Genomic DNA, 7,220 nt, shown 5'->3' with positions numbered 1-7,220 from the left:
AAGAGAATTGTATTTGTTGAAAGTCTGAATAATCAACAACATGATCAATGTTGAAAGAAAGACACTGTAAACAGAAGAATTGATTTGTCAACATCTGTGTTGTGAGAACAGCAGAAAAGAGTAAAACTCTGGTCAAAGTTCCCACACTGAATTGACAGTGACAACGGATCAAAATATGTACTTGTCAGTGTCATCCTCACTGGGAATTTGCACACTGAGTTTTACAGTTTTTCAGCTCCTTTTCTCTGTACAAGATGTCCACAAAAGCATTTCTCTCATTCTTGTCGTCTTTTGTTTAACTCCACGACTGATGCATTTGTCAGTTCTTGATCCACAATAGTCTCAACAAATAGAAATTCTGTTGCCACAAGACAATTTGTTTTCAAATACGCAACTTGAATTGCTCAAGCAGATTTATTTTCATGGTTTACAAAGTTTGATTTACAACTACAAATATTGGAATTATTTGTAACACATGCTTTATAAGCTCAAAAATCATTTTGAGGAACTAATTTGAACGGGGTTAAGTCGGGGGCTAAGTATCGGCGGGCTAAGTCGCGGGGCTAAGTCGGCGTCGGGGGCTAAGTCGGGAGGCTAAGTCGGGGGCTAAGTTCGGGGGCTAGTCGGGGGCTAAGTCAGCGGGGGCTAAGTCGGGGGCTAAGTCGGGGCTAAGTGGGGCAGGGGTTAAAACAGGCAATGCCTGTTCGGGGGGGGAGCTAGTGAGCCATTTCAGGCATTTGCGTGCTGTGCTGGGGGGGGCGCGAGCTAGCCGCCGGGCGGCTAGCTCCGCTTGCTGGGCGCAATGCTGTGCTGGGGGGGGCGCGAGCTAGCCGCCGGGCGGCTAGCTCCGCTTGCTGGGCGCAATGCCTGTGCTGGGGGGGGGCGCGAGCTAGCCGCGGGCGGCTAGCTCCGCTTGCTGGGCGCAATGCTGTGCTGGGGGGGCGCGAGCTAGCCGCCCGGCGGCTAGCTCCGTTGCTGGGCGCAATGCTGTGCTGGGGGGGGCGCGAGCTAGCCGCCGGGCGGCTAGCTCCGCTTGCTGGGCGCAAGTCCTGTGCTGGGGGGGGCGCGAGCTAGCCGCCGGGCGGCTAGCTCCGCTTGCTGGGCGCAATGCCTGTTGCTGGGGGGGCGCGAGCTAGCCGCCGGGCGGCTAGCTCCGCTTGCTGGGCGCAATGCCGTGTGCTGGGGGGGGCGCGAGCTAGAGCGCGGGCGGTAGCTCCGCTTGCTGGGCGCAATGCCTGTGCTGGGGGGGGGCGCGAGCTAGCCGCCGGGGCGGTAGCTCCGCTTGCTGGGCGCAATGCCTGTGCTGGGGGGCGGCGCGAGCTAGCCGCGTTTTTGTTTAGGCATTAGCATTTTTAGAGCGGGGAGAGAGGGTGACTCAGAAGCGGGGGCTAACTTGCTAGTTTTGGCAGCAAGCATTATTTTTTTTTTTCTCCTTTATTGGTGAAAAAGCAGGGACAAAAGGGACAGAAGGGGTGACTAGCTTGCTAGCATTAGCAGCTAGCTTTAGCAGCTAGCATTAGCAGCTAGTATTAGCATTTTTTTTTCTCCTTTATTGGTGAAAAAGCAGGGACAGAAGGGGTGACTAGCTTGCTAGCATTAGCAGCTAGCTTTAGCAGCTAGCATTAGCATTTTTTTTTCTCCTTTATTGGTGAAAAAGCAGGGACAGAGGGTGACACAGAAGGGGGGGCTAGCTTGCTAGCATTAGCAGCTAGCATTAGCATTAGCATTTTTTTTATTTTATCCTTTCTTGGTTAAAAAAAAACATGGACAAGCATGGACCTAACTTGCTAGCATTAGCACCTACCAATATATTGCAAATACAAAATGGTGAGCTAGCATTTCCATTAGCACTGATCATCAGAATTAGCTTCTTTTCCACAATAATAACATTGATTACAATTATAATGCTAACAATAATATACAATACATAAATGATGATGCGGCAAAGTAAGTGTGCGGGTACAGCATATAGGATACCGCCCCCCACCCCATCTTTTAATTAGCTCTAGCATTAGCAGCTGGCTTACTGGCATTGTTCATTGATGAATGAATTCAACAATTTTATTATAAGATTGGGGGGGTGCTAGTTTGTTTCTTTTTTCTTTTTTTTAAATTGGTGAGAAAAAAAACAGGTACAAACTGAATGTGACACAGAGGGGAGGGGGTAGCTTGCTGACATTGTTCATTGATGAATGAATTCAACAATTTCATAAGAATGCAAAATAACAAGCGGGCTGATGTTTTTATTGATGACAAACAGTAGGTAACACAGAAGACAGTTTAACCATGAAGATAGACAAGTGACAAAGTGTATATAATGTGACATTTCGTTTGTGATTGTATGTAATAATAATGACAAATAGTAAAAATAATAATTATACTTGTAAAAATAACATGTGCACGTTCAGTACATAGCGTTGCCCCCCGTTTTCAGTAACGCTACCATTAGCAGGTAGCTTGCTGGCATTGTTCATTGATGAATGAATTTAATGATGAATATAAGATTCTTCAAAATAATACAATGTAAAAAAGGGAGAACTTTCTAAATGCACTGTATGTCTAACTGATTGATCTGTCCAACAGCCATCTCTAGTATTCTTTGCCACCAGGGAGTTTCTCTAGGATGAAGTGTAATTCAGGCAGAGTTTATGTTCTTACAGGTGCTTTCACACCACTGCTGTGTGTGTACTAAAATCACACACAAATATTAACATTAACATTTGAAACCTCTCTCCCTCTCTCCCTCCCTCTCTCCCTCCAGGTGACAAAGAAGCTCGCTGGTGCTGCTTCTGAAACAGTTGCCTGGGTTACCGATGTTGGTGTGTTGGATTGATAACGCCACATCTTGTCACATTGACGCATAGCGGTCCCAGCTAGAGGGGAAGCACGGGATGCTCGGCCTGACTGGTGCCAAGGTGATCCAGAGGATCTCCTGGGAGGAGCGGAGGCTCTGCTGTTGGAGGAGGACACATGGGGCAGAGGAGACGGCCCTCCTCATCCAGGATCTCCACGTCACCCTGGACGTCTCTTTGCTGGATTCTCTCTGCATCCAGGACATATGGAGACACAGAGGAGCCACCTCAGCTGCATTCAGGACCCACCAGGTGTGCAGCTGTACACAGAGACTGGTAGACTGACAAAGGGCAGGGTCAGCCTTCCGGCTTCCACCTTAACCAGTTCATCCCAGGTTCATGTGTGTGTCTCAGAGCTTGTGATTAAGTATAATGTGTATTATCATTTCATGCAAACATAAAATTCATTTTTGATCCAAAACCTTTTTCCTCAAGCCAGTGTCAAGTACTTCCAAGCTCCTGGCAACACCTGCCAGACAGAGCAGGAGGAATAGCGAGTTGTCTTCCCTTCCAGAGACCAGGAGAGGCAGCCCAGGTTACAGTTCAAGGCAGCGATGGGGAAGAACGCCTCCTGTCCTGGGAAGGAGAGTCTCAAGAGGTGATTTTCACTTCAAATATCGCTGTTTCCTCTAATGAATATCAGATCTATATTCACACACACTGCTCTCTGATTATCTTTCAGCTGTCTTCTTGGACTAAACTCGGGCCCTGCAAACTGGGCCAGTGTTAGCTGCCTGGTGGAGGCCGTTCGTTTGCAACCGGCTCTGCTGTCTTCACCCGGTGGCCACGTGGTCCAGAGGGACAGTGAGGACTCGGTGGTCATTCGTTCTCAAGGATTATGCGGCCAGTGGTGGCCGGCCCGAGGTTGATGGGTCAGACCGACATCCGGCTCTTTGAATTGAATTGAGGACTCGGTGGTAAGAGTTTGCCATAAAGCTGTGTTGGTGTGTTGTAATCTGTTCTGTGATTTATCTTTTAATGAAAGCTGAAAATCCTAAAACATCCTAAACGTCTGTGTTTGTCTGTGTGTCCAGATGCTGGCCAGACTCTCCCTTCAGCAAAGGGTCTGTCATTGGTACAGGTGGGACAAGGACAGTCCTTTAACCTCGTCTGTTCATCCACCTCCTCTGCCTGAACTACCTGTACCCAGGACCAGAGCCTATAGGAAGAGGAAGGTGTCCCGAAGCTGCTGTGGCAGAGCGGGCGCCGCTGTCTGGAGGAAAAACCCCTCCAGCTGCCAACATCATACACCTGCAGCAAGTGTGGATAACCCAGAAGGATTGACACTGACTTCACTCACATTGCAAGTGTGTCAAACTGTGTGACTGTTGGTGGAAAGACTGTGGAGGGAAGAGATGAAGAGAAGACAGGACGTTTTCTATCTTCAATTATAACTTTTAATTGACATTTATTATATTTGATTTGTTGCATTTGGAGTGGTGTTTGTGTCACCTGATGTCTCATGATGATGTCAGTCCAGTGTTCCCTCTCTTTTAGCTCTGTATTTGGTCTCCACCAGCTCCTGAGGGAAATCTGTCTCTTTAGCTTCTTATTGCTCCATATGTTCAGCAGCTGCTCTCGGACCGTGTCTGTCTGCTGTTTGCTGTTGAGGGTGGGCAGCCTGATCATGTGCTGTGGGTCAGTGGAATGGATGGGCATCGGTTTTGAGAAAAACTAAAGGTTTCTCACATGGACTCCTTCACAGGGTGAGGGCCCTGGAGAGAGAGATCATCAGTTTCACTGTACTCGTTCTATTAAGTTAGGTTTAATGATAGGTTTATTGCGCATACCATCAGTGACAGTGGGTTTACACGATGAGACGGAGTTCAGGACATTCTAGCAACCCAGTTGCCAGTGACCTTTCTAGACAGCTCTTGCATAACTTACTTCTGCCCATTAACCCCATTACTGTTCTGTTCAGATGGCTTTGTATTACTTGTTGCTGTCAATTGGGTAAACTTGAAATAAAGGCTGATTTTGTTTGAGCACTTTGTTGTCCTTAGCTTCTATGTTTTTATTCTTTATATGTTTAGGTGACATGGATGAACTATGCAGTTATAATGGGAACAGGCTGCAAGTATTCTCCTTCTGGCGTTTTGTTCGTATTTATGAATCTGTTTGTCGGAAGTGTTTCTTTTTTTAATGGGTCATTGTGGAGGCTTGTGATGGTGTTGTGTACTGTTTAAGTTGCAGAATACATTCTGTTAAGTGCTGTAGGATGTGCTGTCATACATGTTTGCTGAGGTGGGACAAATCTGGTTTGAAACCATCAATGTTGAGTTATTGTGCCAGTCTACAGGTTCAAAAGGCTTTTGAGGAGGGGACAGCTGCATGACTGAGGTCAGAGCTCAGGATGAGTCTCACACATGAAATGAAGCTGAAAGTAAGTCCTTGTGCAATTGAAACGGAGGAGTGAAGTACAAGCACCCAGCAGCAGAACATCAAACAATTTCTCCAGGATGTCTTATTTTAATGTCATCCCTCTACGGCGCAATCTTCCTTGATTGTGTTATTCAGTTCTGTCTTTCCCTTGTTCAACTTTTTGCCAATGATATAAAATATTTTCAACTGAGATGCGCAACAGTCCCTGCAGGTCGCAATAGTAACGCGTGTTATTGTGTCTCTGTATGCTAATCAGGCTGCGCAGACTCCGTGACGTGACGGGATCCTCAGCAAACGTCATAAGAAACCACACATGTATTCAAGACTAATAACAGTCCTAATTGTGATGGGATATTGAATAGCCTATGAGGTGTAGACCCATGTAAATTAGCCTATAAGTGATCTCGGAAGTATTACGGTTCTTCTTAGTGCAGTGCAACCCAGAGATGGGTTGTAACGCGCTACATTTGCTCCGTTACATTTACTTGAGTAACTTTTTTATGCAACATACTTTTTACTTTTACTTGAGTATATTTGTGAAGAAGAAGCGCTACTTTTACTCCGTTCCATTTATCTACATTACGCTCGCTACTCGCTACATATTTTTATCGATCTGTTAATGCACGCTTTGTTTTGGTTTGTCAGAGACCTCCAAAGTAGGATCCAGCGCATGACTGCGTTTCACCAATCAAATGCAGTCACTGGTGACGTTTGACTCTGTTTCACCAATCAAACAGAGCCAGGCGGTCACATGACTAACTGCACACGAACTTTCAGCGGCAAACACCGGCAGCAAAGAAGCAGAACACAATGGCAGCAACGAGCGCTTCGCGACAATTTTAATGTATTATTATTTAATTTATTATTGTTTTAGTTGCTGAAGAGATATTCTTGGCTCTGAATTTGTTCATTGCTATTTTTATGTTTTTGTGCATTATTTGTTGCCGTCATCATTAAACGAACAGGTTACTCATCAGTTACTCAGTACTTGAGTAGTTTTTTCACAACATATTTTGGTGACTACTCTTTACTTTTACTTGAGTAATAAAATTTTAAAGTAGTAGTACTCTTACTTGAGTACAATTTCTGGCTACTACCCACCTCTGTGTTTGACAAGCGGTAAAATTAAAGTAGAACATTCCTGAAGACATTTTGAATGTGCCTGCTGCTCGGTGCATATGTATGGCACAACGTTTTAATCTTTATAGAGGTCGTTGCTTTGATTTTCATTCATGTTGGAGAGAATTATCCTTACTCAGACCTCAGTCACTGCAGGTAAAGTGACCTCAAAGTGACTGTTTCGAACCTAAATTTGTCCCCACAACCATAGAAAGACATGTAGACACACATGTACATGCCCTAACAGAAGTAGATCTACAATAAAGCTACTGTGATTTCTCCTGCAAGAGCAGAGCAACATGGACAACAGTAAAACACTCCCTGAGTCAATCAGGCTAATTAGTCAATCACAGTCAGTTGTGTGAAAGTTTGGGCAGCAACTGCTCATGGATGAGTCTGTCAATGTGTGTGTATGTATTTTTGTGTGTGGCAGTAGAGCTGTAAACCATAGTCTCCAAAAGCTTGTGTTACCAGGTCGAGACACTTCTAATAATGGTTTTTAACTAAATTTGTCCTCACAATTATAGAAAGACATGTACACACGTGTTAATTGACCTATTGCATTGCAGGATCTTAATAAGTATGCAGGATTGTAATATATGTGTTCAATGCCATTGCATTGCAGGCGTTTTGGGGAGAAACATTTGTTTTTCCTGAAAGTGAACCCAATTTTTTTGTCATATAATAGCCCTTTGCCACATGATTATTTGTAATTGTTTATCTGTCTTTTTATACTACATTATTGACCCAAGAACTCCATCACACTTATGACTGTTTTGCACAGGGTTTTCGTGACCACCTCTATCTGTCAGTGTCATGCAACTTGTGTAATGAATGTCAGTTAGGTCTACACTGCAAAAATACTGT

This window comes from Seriola dumerili, unplaced genomic scaffold (genome assembly GCF_002260705.1).
Source record: "Seriola dumerili isolate Sdu_G_001 unplaced genomic scaffold, Sdu_1.0 BDQW01000337.1, whole genome shotgun sequence".
NCBI lineage: Eukaryota > Metazoa > Chordata > Actinopteri > Carangiformes > Carangidae > Seriola > Seriola dumerili.
Note: the sequence above shows the minus strand (reverse complement) of the source record.